Genomic DNA, 20,388 nt, shown 5'->3' with positions numbered 1-20,388 from the left:
GCTGGAAAGTGCAAAATCATGCTCACTTCTGCATAGAAACCAATGAGCTTCTAACCCCAGCTTGTTCAATTAAGCTTTGGTAGTAAAACCTGGAAACTCATTGGTTTCTATGCAGAAGTGAACCTGATTTTGCACTTTCCAGCTTTAGTAAATAAACCCCATTGTGTACTTAAAAGTGGGATATGCCTGTATTTAGAGTTCCACCTTAATTTAGCTCAGAGGAAGGTAATGCATTTAAATATAGACCAGATAGGCTCTATAGTGAATTGTGCACAGCAGAGTTCATCATCATTTTCAGAATGCTTTTTTCTATTTTGATTTTGTAACCGATATTTTAAACATCATCATTAAGAACGTGGAGGTTATTTACTAAAGGTAAATCCACTTTGCACTACAAGTGCACTCATTGCAGATCTGAGGGGGACATGCAAGGGAAATAAAAAACAGCATTTTTCTTGCACAATTGGATGATAAAATCAGCAGAGCTTCCCTTCAGATCTACAGCGACTGCACTTACAAGTGCACTTGTAGTGCAAAGTGGATTTGCCTTTAGTAAATCAACCCCATGGTTTTATGGTTCCATTTTGTGACTAAGCTAGCAACAAAATTTTACATAGAGTGAAATTTCCTCCTAGTAGTTCTGCTAATTTAGTTACGTTATTCTGCATTTGAATTATTATTTTGCTAGCATAACAAATGAGAGAATACAAACCTTTCTTTTGTTTCGTTTAACAAAGTGTGTTTCTGTTCTCCCCTCTGTGATGCCGTGATGTTCCAAGATTACATTTGCAGCCAAAGCATTCTTAGAAAATGACTAAATAGATCATCACTTTGTTTACACAAGGAAAGTGGCTAATAGATTTTTGTGGCAATGTTTTCCTAGTCAGCAGGTTAACTGCTAGATCAACATAATTTGGCATTTTATGTACAGATTTCGCAATTATGCCCATTGAAGCCCCTGGGTCTTGGTTTTCTCTTGTTTTTATGATGCCTTGGACTAAAGGAGTCTAATTCATTTCTGTGCTAACATTGTTCTTATTTCTTTTTTTGTCTTGCTAAACTGCCTATATGCAAAAAGTCAATTTTAATGACTAAATCGATTCTGCCTCTTCAACTCTCCCAAGCCTCTGTATTGCTTACCGAGCCTGCACATGTCGTTAAAGGAGCAATAGAAAGTCTTGAGAAACAGAGGTGCAGATTGGCTTTTAGGCTCGATTCACACTAATGTGCTTTTTGATACAGAAATGCTGGGAATATTTTTAACATGGGTTCCTATGGAACACATTCAGATCAATGCATTTTTGTGCCTCTGCATTTTTGGAAAGAGTCAGAGACTTTTTTCCCACAAAATTCAGCGTTTTACATGTAATAGACTTCAATGGACCTGCTTCCAAAACAAAAAATAATTTTTACTGTGATTTTCCCACAATTTGAGGTATTTGAGGTGTTTTTTTACATTCACTATATATAGCTGGTTGCTACGGAACAGGCCTGGAAGCCGGCCACCGCATTCCTTAACCAATGAGTCATCAGCTGTCAGTGGGCTTCCCCGCTGACAGCTGAATCTAAAAAAAAAATTGCAGAAAATTCACGAAAGAAACAACGTGGGGTCCCCCCCAAAGACAATTCCAGACCCTTCAGTGCACCTTGAAATCAATGAGCAGCGCTGCCAAAGCACCTGCAAAGTGCTTCAGCGCTTTTCGGCACATTTAACCCTTTAACCCTGCTAGCAGGTGAAAAGCACCACTAAGACTAGCGGCGCTTTACCGATAACGCCCCCCAATCCCAGTGTGAAAGTAGTCCTCGTACACACGAGCGGAATGTCCGACAGAAAAAGTCAGATGGAAGCTTTTCATCGTCTATTCCAATCGTGTGTATGCCTCATCTGACTTTTCTTTTCGAAAATTCTGACGGACCTAGAAATGTATGTGTTCAACCCCCCCCACTAAAAGGGGGCTTATATACATTTACGGACGTGCAACTTTAATGCCACCTATGTAGTACACAGATAAATCCATGCATGCAGGTCTCATGGTATAATTCCATCTCAGCCAATTAATTAATATGCAACCAATGTTTGTGACCAGGCAGATATCTGGTTATTGCAGGCAGCACCATAAGTGAGGTCATTAAATTCAAGTTTGCATCTAATGCCCCGTACACACAATAGGATTTTCCAACGGAAAATGTTCTAAGAGAGCTGTTCTCGGAAATTCCGACCGTGTGTAGGCTCCATCGGACATTTTCCATCGGAATTTCCGTCACACAAAATTTGAGAGCTGGTTCTCAAATTTTCCAACAACAATATCCGTTGTCAGAAATTCTGATCGTGTGTACACAATTCCAACGCACAAAGTTCCACGCATGCATCGGGTGTACAGGGCATAATAGTGGTTAATTGGTCCTTGTTTTTTTTTTTTTTTTTTTTAGCTTTTTTTCTAATTTCCATTTTAAACCCTACTTTTCACCTATACACAGATGAAACACAACATTGTTGTTGAATTTGTTACAAAGACAAAGTAAAAGAGAAGCTATCTGATATGAATTTCTGTTTCTCAGGTGGCCTATCTCTTGGCATTTTCCTGCCCCAGTACCTTGAACTGTAGCGTATTTCCTGTATAGAACATGTTTCATGGTTTGCATTTCTATTCACTGTAGAGAAATTATAATGCATTTATTATCCATGTTTATGCTTGAGTTGACAGGGCAAATGTATTTAGAACCTAATGTGAGGATGAAATATGCACAAAGTAAGGAAAAGACTAATTACACATGATAATTACAGGGGTTTATTACCAATTATGTAATTTACCTCTACTCTGAAGTAGCATTAAACATCTTACAGCTAATGGTTGCATTGAAGCAAACTGCTTTCTTTGCGTGTATTTTAAATTACGCCTCTTAAAAAATGATCTTAGGTTCAAACATTTGAATGTTTTAAAATGCTTGCATATGTTGAAACCCCAGGCAAGCATTTAAATTGAAACTGAGCACAGCTTTCTCTTGACTTTCATATTATTGTAAGGGATAATTATACATTTGTATAAGACTTCCTAAAGAAAAAATAAAACTCTAAGTCCACTTGCTTTCTAAACCTTTCTCTGAATTTTTCCTTAAACTCAGATTTGTGTTTTGTGCAGTAGGCATTTTAGTATATGTTAGTGTCATGCTATAATATTGCCTGGAACCTCAGGAATGTTGTGAGATGCAACTAAAGATTTGACAGAATGTGTTCTTTTAGATTGTGGCTTATGCTACATACATCTATGGCATATTATATACAAATTTATTTTTACTCTCTCTGTTAATTTTGCATACAAGAGCAACACATGAAAAACCAAAAATTAAAGAGGTATTTTAAAGTCATAATAGTCATGGCCTTTATGAATATCTGTAATTATGTTTAGGAAGCACACAGCTATTAAACAGGAGGATATGGCAGAATGTTGGCATGCTTGAATACTCGAAGACCGGTTGTTTTTACATGCTCCAAAAAGTCCTCAAAGATGGATATGGGCAGGCTTGTATTCTTAGAAATTTAAATTTTCTTAGGCTAGTTGAAGGATTTATTTCATGACATCAACTTATAATTACTTAACAAGGAACTGAAATCTGGAAGCGGTGCCCAAAAAAACACAGGCAGAGGGCAAATGACTAATCACTAGCATTGCTTTTGGTTTCCATGCAGCAGATCTTTATCCCATTATTTACTTATCATGCTGTGTTATGCACTGTCTCTTTGTGGAGGGGACCCTCTTAGTAGATGTATTGGTTTGCTTCCTCATGTCAGAGCCTCCAGCAAGGAGCATCACCAAATCTCTTGAGACTAGCAGTCAGTGTCAGCAGTGCTTTAGATCTTACAACACAGATGTACAGCTATGAGTTTGTGGACACAGGAGTCCCTAGGCATGCTTACATGCCGGTAATTTAAAATAAAAATAAACATCCGAGGTTAACTCCTGTATAAAGTGGATCTTGTCCCTTTTCTTCATTAACGATCAATAGCTAACCTGTAGAGCAATATGTTGAGATATCATTGAGTCTGGGATCCCTGGGTCTCCGATTTTCTCCCAAGGAGATTTTGACTGCCATCTCCTCAAACTTTATTCTATCGGGCAATGTCTAATGGAGTCCTTTCGATGGATTGCGATGGCCCCTCAGTCATCTTTCTTTCCTCCCTTCCCGAACAAAAAATAATAATCCCAAATAAACTTTTACTTTAAATCAGCGAAATATGCCCCAGGTGCCTTAAAACAACTGTGTGCAAAGTATTGGGCTAAGTTCATGCTGGCATTGAAAGCAGGCATTTGAAGGGCGTTTTTAACGCAAATGATACTATGGACAGTATACTGTGCTGTTCACAAAATCAATACATGAAGCGTTAGCATTGAATTGCATCGCTTTGCTTCAAAATTGAAGTCTCTTGGCATTTGAAGCCTTTCAATGCCTCCCGTTCAAGTCTATGGTAACGCTCCACAATTGTGCTGGCAGATGTTTGTGTTGCGGTTGTGGGGTGTTAAAATGATTTAAATATAGCAATGTGTACAGGACTGTGGCATATGTTTGTCACCCTGGATTACTTACTGCAGCATGACTAATAGATGTTTTTCTAGACGTACTGGAATCCTCAATCTGGTTCTGCTGCATATCAACCAGAGTCCAAGAATCTCCAGCAGTGCATCAAAGAATGTGATTTTCATGCAGGCATAGTCATAAAACTTCTGAGGGTAGGTGCACAAAATCATTATACAGGGCATGAAAGTGCCTTATATAATATAATATTTCTGAGTGACAATTGGATGTACCCAGTAGCGCCTGGATGCCCTTCCCCTCTTCCTCTGCTCAGCTAATTGCTCATACATCAGCATTACCTACAGAAGGCCAACAATTAGATAAAGCATAGTAAAGAAATCCATGCTGCTGCCTTTTCTGCTAATGGAATATACACAGGAAACATTCACATTGACAAGCCACACTTCACATTGTTTATTTCCTGTAATGTCACTTCTCTTAATGCCTATACTAAAGCACATTAATGCTATATGAGCTTTTGTTAAGAGTTAGAAATGTAGTCAAGTGTGAACAAGCTTTTACAGCTGAGTAGAAAAGCCCGTGCTCTGCCTGCATGCTGCAAAGTGGAACACTTTCTCTCTGTGGGAAACCAGTAAACTCTTTGCAGAAGTCTAACATACCCTTGCTAAGGTAGAGCCACAGCTTTAAAACCAGCAGAAAATATGAGCTTTGTGTGTTGTAAAGATATATGTCTAACACAGTGAAATAGTGTGTCTGACATCTGCAGAGAAATCACGGCTTCTATACCAAGATCAAGTACCCCACTCTGCAGTTGCTGGTAATAGACAAGCTTTTCTACTTATGCTTTGGCTGCATTAGGAAAAAAGCAAACTGTGGGACATTAAACATCTTGATGCACACGGGATGTATTTATCTGATGTTCCACAATTTGTACACCAGGGCATGGTAGGTAATGGGGAAAAGATCAGCTACAGAGAGTCTACAGTTGATAATGTTGACTAGTGATTTGCCCTCCACTTGCCATTTTCACCACATCTTCCACAATACAGTATATACAGTAATGTAAATAGACTTTTCCGCAGGTGATGTCATCGGCTGCATGCATTCTGAATATCTCCTAAACTGTTTAAGAGATATACACAGTACCTACAGGTAAGCCGCCTTATCACTTACCACTTTAAATGCGCGTGTAGCTTTTTTTTCACTTAAACCAATGTCACAGTGAAAAGTATATTTTGTGTTCACTGCTTTGAACAAACAATGTCACAAGGAGCAAAATGTCAGTGTAGGCTTAACCACTTCAGCCCCGGAAGAATTTACCCCCTTCCTGGCCAGAGCACTTTTTGCGATATGGCACTGCGTTGCTTTAACTGACAATTGTGCGGTCGTGCGACGTTGCACCCAAACAAAATTGATGTCTTTTTTTCCCACAAATAGAGCTTTCTTTTGGTGGTGTTTGATCACCTATGTGTTTTTTATTTTTTGCGCTATAAACCAAAAAATCGCCATATTTGAAAAAAAAAACAATATTTTTTACTTTTTGCTATAATAATTATCCCCAAAAAATATATAAAAAAAACAAATTTCTTTCTCAGTTTATGCCAATATGTATTCTAATATATATATTTTTTGGTAAAAAATTGCAAAAAGCGTATATTGATTGGTTTGCGCAAAAGTTATAGCGTCTAAAAAATAGGGGTATATATATATATATATATATATATATATATATGGCATATTTATTTTTAATTTTCTTTTTTATTAGTAATGGCTGCGATCTGCAATTTTTATTGTGACTGCGACATTATGGCAGACACTTTTGACACTATTTTGGGACCATTGTCTGCCAGGAAAGACATCTGCAGAGTACAGCTGCCGTCTCAGGCGCGTACCTGTGCGCAGGCGCCAACCAAGAATATCCAGAACGGCCACAGGTATTTCTGCAAACGTACATGCGCATGCATGAACGCGACAGCACGTTCTCGTGCGCACCTGTCACCAGAACTGGCGCCAGTAAGCTTATTCAAATGGAGCTTCAACACTGACTGGTTGCTGCTTGGTCTACAGCATTTACCTGAATCCTGATTCCTTCCTGTGTGTGTTGACTTCTGCTACTGATCCAGCTTTTTCCCGAATACCTCTGCCTGCTTCCTGCCCTGAGATCTGGCTTCCTACGGACTAATCTCTGCCTCCAGTTCCTGTTACCTAGCACCTGTTGCCAAAACCTGCCCGTGACCTGACTACGCTTCTGCCTACTGTTTGTGCCTGATCTGCCCGTCTGTTGCCAAAACCTGCCTGTGACCCGACTACGCCTCTGCCTGCTGCCTATGCTTGATCTGCCTGTCTGTTGTCAACCCGGCTCGTCTGACCCTGCTTCTAGCCATCCAGCCTGCTACAGCTCCTGCTTCCTGTGGTGCACCTCTGCTTGCCTCTTACCTGCTACCTGCTGGTTCCGGCTTCCTGTTCGTGGGTTCCTGGCTTCTACTTGCACAGACTTCTGGACTGATCATAGGCACTCTTACCTCGTCGTGCTCCTGAGTCTGCTGTCCCACTATCAGTGGCTCACAAGCCGCAGCTGGATGAGAGGCCTTCCTCCACATGTCAGGCTCACCACCAGGTACGTGACATTCATTTATACAGCGATCAGTGCTATAAAAATGCACTGATTACTATGTAAATGACACTGGCAGGGAAGGGGTTAAACACTAGGGGGCAATCAAGGGGTTATGTGTATCCAAGGGAGTGATTTTAACTGTAGGGGGGATTGGCTCGCTACAACATGACAGAGATCACTGCTCCCAGTGACAGGGAGCAGTAGATCTGTCCTGTTGCTAGGCAGAACAGGGAAATGCCTTGTTTACATAGGCATCTCCCCGTACCGTCGCTCCGTGAAATGATCGCGGGACACCGGCAGACATCGAGTCTGCGGGACCCGCGGGCACGGTCACTGAGTTTGCAGCGCGCACCCGCCTACAATGCCGCGTCTTAAAGGGGATGTACAGGTACGCCCATTTGTGCAGCCGTGCCATTGTCCCGACGTCCATCATCGTGCGCCGGTAGGCAAGCGGTTAAAGGATTTGGTTACTGGTGATTTGCTTTTGCAGGGCAGTATATTGGGCGATCTTAGTAAAATAATTAGCAATTAATACTCCTCCACTCCCTAACTTCTCTTCTTTTAAACCCTGATGGTAAGCCAATGGAATTGATGGTGGATGGCAGCCATAGAGTGTTGCTTTTGTTACTGTGGAATTTTTGTTTTGCTAAGCCTGTACATTAATATAGGAGTAGATTAAAGTGGTTCTAAAATCAAGACTTTTTTTTTTTTTTTTTACCTTAATGCATTGCCTGCATTAAGATGAAAATATTCTCAGTACGTAAGTCACCCCCTCATCTCCCTGTATACTTACCTAAGTTCTAAATCAATTAAGTGTTGTGCTTGTCTGAAGCCAGCACTGCTCTCTCTCCCTCTTCGAACAGAAGCAGCAACAGGAGCCCTTGGCTGCATTATACAGCATATGCATATACAGCAACATGCATTATACAGCATATGCATTGCAGTGGGTTGGTATTTATCATAAATTTCACTCCAGCACACATTTCAGAAATAAAGAATGCACATGTGCAACAGTGGAGCCCAAAAGTAGTACAGGTATCCTATGCCATAGGAATATTGTTAGGGCTAGGGTCAGTTCCTTATATACTGTGTATATGTATATATACTTTTTTCTAAGGTACACATAAAGCATTGTTTAGGACAGTGTTAAAACATGTACAACTGTGCTATTTGTTTTTGTTTAGTCAGGCAAGCTCTGGATTATTGTGGGTAATTCCACTATCAGGCCTAATGGGAGAGGGGTGCAGGGAGATGTTGAGGTGTTATAAATACTCACAAGACATTCTCTGTGAAATGAAGCTAACAGTGCCAGGTATGCATGTAAACCTAGGAACATATCTACAATAGCATGTTTCATGTTGTTATCATTAATTATGTAGCCCAAATAAATCCAAACAACCAAATATACATACATGCAAACTGTTTTTTTTTTTTTAATCCAGGCAGGTTTTGCTACTGCTATCTGTTTAATCTTTGTGTGTTTTATGTCCTCCTTCTTGAACAATAAATCAGTATTATCACGCCACTGTTTCAGTGAACAGGCAGGTCACACGGGAAGTGAAAATAGCCGTCGTGTAGACAATTTTCTATCTATGCAGGGTGACATGCTATAGCTGTTTAAAAAAAAAAACACATTTTGTAGGTAGAACAGTTCACAAATATGTATTTTAACCTTGCATTTAATGGTTTTCTTGGAGTCCTGCTTTAGATTGTAACACTCTTGGTTCTTAAGGGGTTATAGTTCATCTCCAGTTTTTAATAGGGTTTTAAAGAATATAATAACTTTTTAAGTATCTTTCTAAAAAACATTCTCTACTTTGTTCCTGTGCAGTCCTACATGGAGGCTGCTTTTTCAGTGTATGTGCTGCAGGATGACCAGTTCCCTCCAGAAAAAAGTAGGATTGACGACAGAAGAAAGGGCTAAGTGGTCAATGGAGTCTGCCCCAATTTTTTACTTATTACATTTTTTTGGTATAGATTTAGGTTTGTCCCAAGCATGTTTAAATCCACTTGCTGTTGACTGACTTACTACCGCTGTGGAAAGTCTATTCCGAACATCAACTACTCGTTTTGTTAAAATAATGCTGTCTAAGATTAATTTTAAGCTTTCCTCCTGCTAGTTTGAGGTCATGTCCCTTTGTTCTTGATCTCAACTTCAATATTAAAAACACTGCCCTCCTGTACCTTATTTTCACCTTTTACCAGTTCCCGTCTAGAGAAACTTTTTTTTTTTTTTTTTTTTTGCAAACATGTTAAAATTTGTATTTTTGTTTACAAAATTAGTAAAAACCCCCAGAACATTGTATATTTTCTGAAAGCAGATACCTCATAGAACAAACATATAGTATATGCAATATTTTATGTTGCACAATATTTGTTTTTATCAAATATACATTTTCAGTAAAATTAAATGAATTTTATTGCATACAAACACAATTTAACCTCTAATACTTTTGTACATAATAAAAGGTGAGGTAGTGTAAAGAAAATAGATACCAAAATGCATGTGCTCGCAAAATGGTGAAAAAGTAAAACTGTAAATGATGACTGTAGAATTATTGATCTCACTCTGACATCTGATAAGGACCTCATGCTGGTGATTCTTCTAGTGATGCACCCTAGAATTCTATTCTCTTATTCCACTGCCACACTGTTTGCTCATTTTGCGAACATCTGAAAAAAGTACCCCCACATTTTTTTTTCTTTGTTGTTCTGGCCAGTGTTGTACCACCAACATTGTACTCTATCAAGTGATTATTTTCCCCTATGTGCATTATTTTACATTTAGAAAAATTGAGCTGCAGCTTCCACTTCTTTGTCAAATCTACCAGTAATTACTAATCATGTTTAATGTTAGACACCTCCAGGAATATCAACTTTATTAAACACCTTTGAGTCATCAGCAAAAAGACATACCTTACCCACCAAACTTTTAGTTATATCACCTACAAACAAATTAATTAAAAACAGACCTAGTACAGAGCCTTGTGGTACCAACTAGTGACTAATCTCTGTTCCATATGAAAAACACTCTATCCTTTAGCCAGCTTTGTATCAACTGAATCATGCAAGTGTTCAGTCCTAGCTTGTACAACTTTTAATGAAATCATTATTTGGAACTCAAATGCTTTGCTGAAATGAAGATGGGCTATGTCCATGGCACAATCCTGGTCTTGATCTGCCCCCGGTGAACCCATGGTGTGTTTGGTCCTGCAAGTTGTACATTTTTAAGTGATCACTGATCTTTCTTTTTAGGAGCTTACAGTATTTAAATAATTTGACCATGATAGATTTTAAACTCACTGGTCTATAGTTGCCAGCTGCTACATTGCTACCATTCTTGTGAATAGGTACAATTTTAGCTGTCCACCAGTCACTACTATACATCAAAGTCTCTTAAAATTCTGAGATAAATGTCATCAGATCCTAATGCAACAAACAGCAAATAATGACACCATATTTTTGGAAATAGTTTTGTTGCCTATAGTAATGTGTGAAATGTTCATAATGTTTTGCTATAAGTTGTTTGCTAATTAAAACCTTAGTGATTGTAGTAGGTCATAGTACCGTCTATTATTTACAGTATAACTTAACTTATACAATAAGCCACGTTGTAGAGTAATAGCATTATTTACCTTAAAATCTGTAGGTATATAGATAAATTAATTGGCTGTGCTTTGCCTTTTAAATCTGAATAGTAAGTCTATTTACATATTTTGTCAAGCATGTAATTAGCCTTTCGTGAACTGTGCACATCAGCAATAATGTCTTAAGGGATTGACAATATTGTCTTATTTACAGTCAATAAAGGCTAGAATCAGCCTGTCTTTATTAGTCCAACTGATGTATTGCTTACATACTAAGCAGAGCTTGGATACAAAAGTGTGGCAATATTCGTCATGACAACAATCAATACATACAACCTTAAGCTACTAGGAAGACTTGGTTTTCTTAATTTCAGAATTTTACTCTTGTTACTAGAATGGCAATATAGGAGAAATCTTCTACTGGAGATAAATTCCCATCACTTTGTGAACATTCCTCTCACTTCTTGTTAGGGATGGGAGAACGGTTCAGCCCGAGCATAATTTCGGGCCGAACATTAGCTGTTTGGATGTTTGACGACCCTTTCGGCCCCCTGAACCAACCACAATGCATTGCGGCGCTGAACAGTGCATTGCAAGCCCTGATTGGCTGAAGCAGTGAAAGCTTCAGCCAGTCAGGGCACAGAGCACTGTCAGAGTCGTGATTGGACACTGTCATCATGACTTTATCCAATCATGGCTCATTCCCTCCCCACAGTATAAAAGTATTCTTTCAATGGCAGCCATTTTAGGTGTGATTTCGGCATGGAGAGAGCTAGAACAGGGCTCTTTTCAGTGCTATTAGTTAGTGTGCTATTTTGTTGTCAGTGTAGAATATTAGTTTAGTGTCAGTCTAGGAATAGTGTGAGTGTAGTGAAGAGGACCATCATTCACCTTTGCAGAGTGTGCAGCTAGAGTAGGGACAACTCAGATAGTTTCAGTGTAGTGTAGTGAGACCATGTCAGTAATCTTTACATTAGTGTATAGCTAGAGTAGGGACAGTTTAGATGTCAGTGTAGTGTAATGACGGTTGAACACTCTCTATTTGATTGCATTAATGCCAGTTTAATGCCATTTACTTCTGTGTGCATTACTGCCAGTTTAATGCCATATAGTTCTGTGTGCGTTACTGCCAGTTTAACGCCATATAGTTTTGTGTGCGTTACTGCCAGTTTAAGCCATATAGTTTTGTGCGTCACTGTCCGTTTGGCACATTATATTGCAGTATATTCTTCTTTACATCTGCTTATAAGCTCTGCCCCCTCCCAATAATGTCTGGGAGGACAACAACGAGAGGCAGTTGTTCCCATGGCACTGTAAGGGGGCCAGCAACAAATGGTGGTCAGTCCTCAGGCAGGGCATCAATTCCTCTGTTTAGTGAGTTTGCCCATGCTATCCAGCCACAGCATGCAGAGGAGGTGGCGGACTGGCTTACTAAACCTTCCTCATCCTCTCTCAGGCAAGTAGAGACAAGTGTGCAGTCCCCTGCAGTTGCCAGAGTGGATAAACCTGCCTTCTTGTCTACCTCTATTCCTGCCATAGCTCCAACATCAGCCATTGAGGAGTCAGCTGAGTTATTTGACCACAGCATCAGCCACTTGTTCCTTCATGATGCCCAGCCATTGCTGGATTCAGATGTTGTTCTGAGGTTGAGGATGACAGGAACATGAGCCTAAAGAGAGGGAGGAACACTAGTAGACAAATTGGCATTCGTGTTCCCCAAGCCGCAGTGTATTGCCAAGTTGTCTTCAGTGGTAACGATCGAGATGATATTGATGATGAGGTCACTGATGTGACTTGGGTGCCAGATAGAGCAGAGGAGGAAACTGAAGGTGAGGAGGCACAACCCCATGGAGGCCGACATCAAGAAAGAGTAGAGAGCAGCCACCCTATTCCATCACATTCTGCAGCTGTTATCTACCAGTCCACTCCCCAAAGCTCAGCTGTCTGGGCCTTTTTCAGCACATCTACAGCAGATCGCACTGTTGTATATCATGTAGTGAAGTAGTGCTAATATATCACATCAAACAAAAAAAATTTTATATATATACATACATACACAGTGTGGACGGAAAGTATTCAGACCCCCTTAAATTTTTCACTCTTTTTTTATATTGCAGCCATTTGCTAAAATCATTTAAGTTCATTTTTTTTCCTCATTCATTTTCACACAGCACCCCATATTGACAGAAAAACACAGAATTGTTGACATTTTTGCAGATTTATTAAAAAAGAAAAACTGAAATAATATCACATGGTCTTAAGTATTCAGACCCTTTGCTCAGTATTTAGTAGAAGCACCCTTTTTATTATTTATTATTATTTCAGTTACTTATATAGCACCGTCAATTTACGCAGCGCTTTACATATACATTGTACATTCACATCAGTCCCTACCCTCAAGGAGCTTGCAATCTAAGGACCCTAACTCACATTCATACATACTAGGGACAATTTAGACAGGATCCAATTAACCTACCAGCATGTCTTTGGAGTGTGGAAGGAAACCGGAGTACCCAGAGGAAAACCAAGGGAGAACATGCAAACTCCAGGCAGGTAGTGTCATGGTTGGGATTCGAACCAGCAACCCTTCTTACTGCTAGGTGAAAGTGCTACCCACTACACCACTGTGCCGCCCATCTAATACAGCCATGAGTCTTTTTGGGAAAGATGCAACAAGTTTTTCACACCTGGATTTGGGCATCCTCTGCCATTCCTATTTGCAGATCCTCTCCAGTTCTGTCAGGTTGGATGGTAAATGTTGGTGGACAGCCATTTTTAGATCTCTCCAGAGATGCTCAATTGGGTTTAAGTCAGAGCTCTGGCTGGGCCTTTCAAGAACAGCCACGGAGTTGTTGTGAAGCCACTCCTTCGTTATTTTAGCTGTGTGCTTAGGGTCATTGTCTTGTTGGAAGGTAAACCTTCCGCCCAGTTTGAGGTCCTGAGCACTCTGGAGAAGGTTTTCGTCCAGGATATCCCTGTACTTGGCCACATTCATCTTTCCCTCGATTGCAACCAGTCGTCCTGTCCCTGCAGCTGAAAAACACCCCCATAGCATGATGCTGCCACCACCATGCTTCACTGTTGGGACTGTATTGGACAGGTGATGAGCAGTGCCTGCTTTTCTCCATATATACCCCTTAGAATTAAGGCCAAAAAGTTCTATCTTGGTCTCATCAGACCAAAGAATCTTATTTCTCACCATCTTGGAGTCCTTCCGGTGTTTTTTTTTAGCAAACTCCATGTGGGCATTCATGTGTCTTGCACTGAGGAGAGGCTTCCATCGGGCCACTCTGCCATAAAGCCCCGACTGGTGGAGGGCTGCAGTGATGATTGACTTTCTACAACTTTCTCCCATCTCCCGACTGCATCTCTGGAGCTCAGCCACAGTGATCTTTGGGCTCACAGCAAAGTGTCACAGCAAAGGGTCTGAATACTTAGCACCTTGTGATATTTCAGTTTTTCTTTTTTAATAAATCTGCAAAAATGTCAACAATTCTGTGTTTTTCTGTCAGTATGGGTTGCTGTGTGTACATTAATGAGGGAAAAAATGAACTTAAATGATTTTAGCAAATGGCTGCAATATAACAAAGCGTGAAAAATTTAAGGGGGTCTGAATACTTTCTGTCCCCACTGTGTGTGTATATATATATATATATATATATATATATATATATATATATATAAAGGAATTTCTCAGATGCTCATGGCAAATATAAACTCATATAAAAGTGTTCAAAGTCCTAAAAGGTGCATCCCATATTATATATCTGAGCAATAATGCAATGAAATCCAGTAAAGCTAAATTAAAAGTAAATTGTTTCCCAGGAGTAATCGGCATCCAAAAAAAAAAAAAAAAAAATCAGGTGACTCAGAGAGATGATCAGTTCCAAAGTTAAAAATACAAATCAGAGTAGATAAGGACAGGCGAAAGAGTCCAAATTAAAAATATGAGATGGTAAACATGTCTTTCTGCAATCCTCCCCCAGTAGTGCTAGCCTCTCACCTTATAGATAGACCCCAACGGATCTAATGGGGCAACAGTGAACGATCAGCCTGTTGTTCAAGCTTTCCCCACAGCTTTCAAGGGATCACTGCAGCTTTTGTCCAGTCTCCACAGTCTTTTCCTAGAAGAAAGTTGTCTCCCAATCCTATAGGTGGGGCAACAGTAAACGACCAGCCTTTTGTTGAAGCTTTCCTCACAAGGTCCAAGGGATTGCTGTAACTTTTTCTCCGGTCTCCACGGTCCTTCCCTAGAAAAAAGTTTCTCCCAATCCGCAAGGTAGAAAATAAAAAAGAAGGCTCTCCATAGTGTAGTAGGTTTAAAAGTTCAAAAGTAGTTTATTAAAAAAATCTAAAAACTCCTTTACAATAAAAATGGCAACAGCAGGTCAGGCAACAAAAAAAGTGTCAAACAAATGAAAAGACTTCCAGTCACAGCCATAGCCGGAAGTGAAGTCACCAAGCTCCTCCCGATTAATTGCGTCACAACACACGTGGCTTCATCAAGGGTAAGATTTTTCTTCCCTTCTTGTCTCATAGACACAGATATGAGGGAAAGCTCTTCTTAGACAATGGTCACCAGAACAGCTGTCCACATTGGAAGATTTCTCCTGGTGACAAATAAGTATTTTTGCTTTTCTCATAACTTTCAGTGTCATAGACATTGGTGACCAGGACACATAGCCAGGACATTAAGGCAGGATGAAACTGCTGGGAAAAGCCCAATATGGGTTCTAACCCTTCACCACTCTAAAGCTAAAGTGGAGAAACAAAAACTTTTAGCATTATGTACACTTAAAAATGTGGCATCCCTGTTTTTTTTTTTTTTTCTGTCAGAGTATGACGAAACCCCTTGAGCAGTTTGACATGGTAGCTAACCCTTGGAGGAGTGCTTACACAGCAGCAAATGTTGCACCTGTAATAGTTAACACCATTTTGGGACTCAGCATATGCTTATGTTCAACCTCCTGCTTAGTACACTGTTTCCATTTATTCTCAAACAGGCTGCTTTCCTTTACACTAAGCGCCATATCTAGCATATCTTGCACCAAGGGTGACTCTCTCTTTACCACTTCTCCCCACTTAAATCAACAATTTGGCAGTAATTATCATAAATTCCATGCACACAGGGGTGGGAGTAGATTTGGCTGCTGAAGGTGAATAACAGCAGCTGTAAGTATGGTTGCAATTTTATGCAGAGATATGCAACTTAGCATATTAATCTGCCTGATTTGCCGGAGCTCAGATAATCTATTTCCTGCATAGTTACCAACATTTGAAAATAGGAGGTAGACCCTGAAGTTATCAAGAAGAAGAAAAAAATATGTGCACTGGATTAGTGGCCAATAAAGTGAGCTGTAATACTACCCCCCCCCCCCCACCACCCAGCATTGGAGGCCGGTGGCTGGCTGTAATACTACCCCCCCAGCATTGGAGGCCAGTGGCTTGCTGTAACAATAATAAAAATCCCTCCAACATTGGTGACCTGTGTTTATTTACCTGAACAGACGTTCCCAGGCCAAGCACCCTCTCCAAGTTGAGCCAGGACTACAGTTCAACTATTCCTTTGCCTGCCAGTTTCAGCTTCATATCTTTGGGGGTCGCATCATGATGCCCTTTTAGTGTTGGTAATTGATGTGGACTGACCCCTTCTGGTCACTCCATTTCTTACACTAAATTGGTATTTTGATGTGGGTGTTTCCTTGGGATTAAAAGGTCTTTGAAAACAAATGGAGCTTTATTTCAGATTTCCACTCTCTTCAGCAGGCATTCACAAATTGAGAGAATAAATGTGGAACAGTGATTCAGCTTAAGTTAGACTAAATAAACTTTTTCATAAGTATTTGACTGTTGTACAAATCAAAGCAAAACTGAAATGTTTTACTCTGAAATTTCGTGAATGTTTGTAAGAGTTATCTATAAATTAGTGCAGTAACACTGTTTCAAAAATTGTATTTATTGGCTGGTAACATTTTAAAGCTATTCATCTTCTCTTTAACTTGCAACCATACTTTCATTGATTGTATTGTCAATGCAACATGTAATCAGTTTACAGACTAAATGTATTTGTTTACCATCTGTTTTGTGAATATGCATTTTACAGATGTTTGAGTGCAATGGCTTCATATAAATCATTATAGAAGTTACGCTTTTCTGTATAAAGTGTGCAGTAAGTTTTGTACTTTTATTAGGGTTGGCACATGACAGCATTTATTAAACCCCAAAGGCTTTTCAGGCTTCACTATGAATACCGTATAAAGAGAAAAATGAAGGCTATTAAATATATGACAGTCTTGAAATACCTCAGGAAAATAAATAGTAAAAGAAAAATGCCTGACTGCCAAAAATGGGATGACATCATTCTTAATAGAAATTTGATGATTTAAATAAAGAAAACATACATGCATTTTTGCTAAATGTAATGTTCCCTATTGCATGTAATGTTACACAGATCAAAATGATAAGCAGAATATAGATTCACGTTATATTAGTAAATATTAGTTTGTTTGAAGGGGTTACCTAATATGGTAAAGGATAATTACCCAATAAACCAACCACAAAGACTTTCCTTTTGCAGCTTAGGCCTAAATAAATAACTAGATTAATACAACCTAGTCCATTCAGCTCAAAACTGAATGACCATCATCGTTCTAACAATGCAGGTGCAATAAATAATTTGGGGTTGGGAGAGATAGATGTTGACTAATGATTTGACTCCATTAACCACAACCTGGCCAGGTGACTTTGGCACGACTTTGAAGCAACTTCTGGGAATTCTTGTGCAATATTCCTGTAATGACAAATACAAATCACAATTAAGATGAGGATCCGACTTTCATTAAATTCTATAGGCTGAAATCGGACAGAAGTCGGACCAAATTAGTGTAGGAGACATTTCCAAATTTGGACCGACACAAGTCTGACCAGTTAAGACTGCTCTCATAGGAAAACATTAATTTTTACATGTCATGCAACATGTGCTCTTAAAGTCGGAGCGCATGTTGCACCAGTGTAAAGCGGGCAATGTTGAATTTAAAGAAGAAGGCATGTGCCTTCTGCTAAACAGACTGACTTCTAGCCAATAGATGCTTTTACTCAAGTCATCCTCCAGGTGATTGAATTGAAAATTCTACTTACTGAATTTTGTCCACTTAAACTATTAACCACTTACCCACTGGGCACTTAAACCCCCTTCCTAACCATGCCGATTTTCAGCTTTCAGCGCTGTCGCACTTTGAATGACAATTACTCAGTCATGCAACACTGTACCCATATAACATTTTTGTCCTTTTTTTCATACAAAAGCGTTCTTTTGGGGTAATCGCCTCAAATCACCTATTTATTGCGCTATAAATAAAAAAAGGCTGACAATTTTGTAAAAAAAATCATGTTTCTTCGTTGCTGTTATAAAATTTTGAACATTAGTAACTTTTCTTCATAAATTTTGGCCAGCATTTATACTGCTACATATCTTTGGTAAAAATAACCAAAATCAGTGTATATTATTTGGTCTGTGTGAAAGTTATAGAGCGGGGGTCTCCAAACTATGGCCCTCCAATTTTCAGGAACTACAATTACCATCATGCCTAGTCATGTCTGTGAATGTCATAGTTTTACAATATCTCATGGGACATGTTGTTCCGCAACAGCTGGAGGGCTGTAGTTTGGAGATCCCTGTTAGAGTCTACAAGCTATGGTGCCAAAAGCTATGGTGCCAGGAGGCGTGTGAGAGCACGATTCTATGAGGACATCATTGTAAGCTCTGCCAGAGTTATCCGACCGCATTGTAGCCATCATTCGGCTATGGCCCGGTCGGAAACTGGTTAAGAAATGGTTGCTACACGAAATTTCTTAACTAAAATTTGCTGTAAGACAAAAACAAATAGCTAGGGTCAACATACTACCAGATCAATTACTATACAATCTCCAAATTTCTTCAGTGATTGTAAAGGCTTGTATTTATTTTTTAAAATAACAAGCATGTCATACTTGCCTCCACTGTGCAGCTCGTTTTGCACAGATTGGCCCCGATCCTCGACTTCTGGGGTCCTCCTGGCGGCTTTCACGGCTCCTCACTTCAGATAACCCCTAGGAGAAACGTTCTCCCGGGGGGTTACCTTGCGGATGCGCTCCCGAATCCAGCATTGGCGTCCATAGACACCAATGCCGGACTCGGCCCTGCCCCCCGGCGCCCGCATCATTGGATTTGATTGACAGCAGTGGGAGCCCACACCCACAAAAAACTGTGATGTACTATGTGTTCTGACACCTTTCTATCAGAACCTGCATTAACTTTTTCAGCAATTTGAGCTACGGTAGCTCTTCTATTGGATCGGACTTGATGGCTAGCCTTCGCTTTCTGTGTGAATCAGTGAGCCTTGGCCACCCATGACCTTGTGGTCAATCCAGCAGTTTTCCTTCCTTTCTTGGACCACTTTTGTAGGTACTAACCACTGCAGATAGGGAACATCCAACAAGAACTGCAGTTTTGGAGTTGCTCTGACCCAGTCATCTAGCTATTAAAATTTGGCCCTTGTCATAGGTGTTAAAATTCCTTATGTTTGCCCATTTTTTCTGCTTTCAACACATCAACTTAGTTATGGCACCATGTTGGATGTGAACCCAATCTGCACTCCAGTGCGCTGGTGAGCCAGTGCCCCCCCCCCCCCTATTGTTGGGCGATGCTGTGGACCAGACGCTGTATGGGGCGGGCACACTGTCTTGCATTTGGCTTTTACCTCCACCCTCCCGTCCCCTCTGGTAGCACAATGTTCTGCAGCCATGGATGGGGAGAGCCTCCCTGGTGGCACTGCATGCTAGAGGTATGTCAAGTGGAAGCTCCTGCGGATGCACAGTGTTCTGCCTTGTGGCTGGGCTGCTGTTGTAGCAGCGCTTCATGGGAGAAGCAGGTTTTATTCCTGCATGCAGTTTATCACCTCCCCCATCATGGCGTGACCCTGCATGGTGCAGGTTCCTCCTGGGGACACCTCCCCGGATATACTAAGTGTGCTGGGGCTCCCTTAGTCACCAGCCAGCGCAGTGGGGCTCTGGGCCCTGTCAGGGCGGCACCCCTACCATGTTGCATTGGTTGGCATAACCTCCTGGGGTGGGCAGATGCAGTCTGTAGCGTAATGCCCAAAACTGCTTGTTACTGCTCTGCAGTTCAGTAATGGAAGAGTTAGGCGCTGGGTTGTCATACTTTTGCATCACTATGGTCTTTGCGGTTGACAATTTTCCTGTAAGAGTGGTTGCGGCCCCTGCTTCACTCCCACACAGACGCATGGGCTGGTGGTGCACTGGTTCCCCTGGCAATACCTCAGGAGTAAATGATTCAGAGCTGTTGCCCTGTGCCAGCCAAGCGAGTTTGGATTCCCATACTTTGATGTGTTTGTCTACAGCATTGAAAAAGCGTCCCTTTGTGGTTCTTCTGCGCTTTGTGCTATGTTTTTCCTGGAGGAGGCCTCTCCTCCTATGGTGGATCCTTCCATTCATTGTTAAAGAAAGCTGCTATGCTGCTGGCGAAAGAGCTTCTCTCCTTTAGGAGACCTGCGGCTGCAGGCAACATCGGTATTTTCGGGTATACTTGGACATTACAAATGCATGACTGCACGTTCCCATCTACGAGGGACATCGGCGGTTCCTGACTTTGCCATG

The 20,388-nt window shown here is 40.5% G+C and overlaps 1 protein-coding gene and 1 long non-coding RNA gene across 2 annotated transcripts in view; one reads left to right on the top strand and one right to left on the bottom strand.

The window, feature by feature from the left end:
• The window catches only part of FBXL17 (F-box and leucine rich repeat protein 17), a 1,156,197-nt gene that overhangs the window by 606,061 nt on the left and 529,748 nt on the right, over positions 1 to 20,388 (top strand). The window lies entirely within an intron of this gene.
• Positions 17,035 to 20,388, bottom strand: part of LOC141125700 (uncharacterized) — a 66,055-nt gene continuing 62,701 nt past the window's right edge. Inside the window, exon 3 of the long non-coding RNA XR_012241388.1 lies at positions 17,035 to 17,524. This is a non-coding gene — a long non-coding RNA (uncharacterized lncRNA). The remainder of the gene's footprint in view (positions 17,525 to 20,388) is intronic.

Source organism: Aquarana catesbeiana, linkage group LG01, assembly GCF_042186555.1.
Source record: "Aquarana catesbeiana isolate 2022-GZ linkage group LG01, ASM4218655v1, whole genome shotgun sequence".
NCBI lineage: Eukaryota > Metazoa > Chordata > Amphibia > Anura > Ranidae > Aquarana > Aquarana catesbeiana.
The sequence above is the reverse complement of the archived record's forward strand: the minus strand, read 5'-3'. Positions and strand labels throughout refer to the sequence as shown.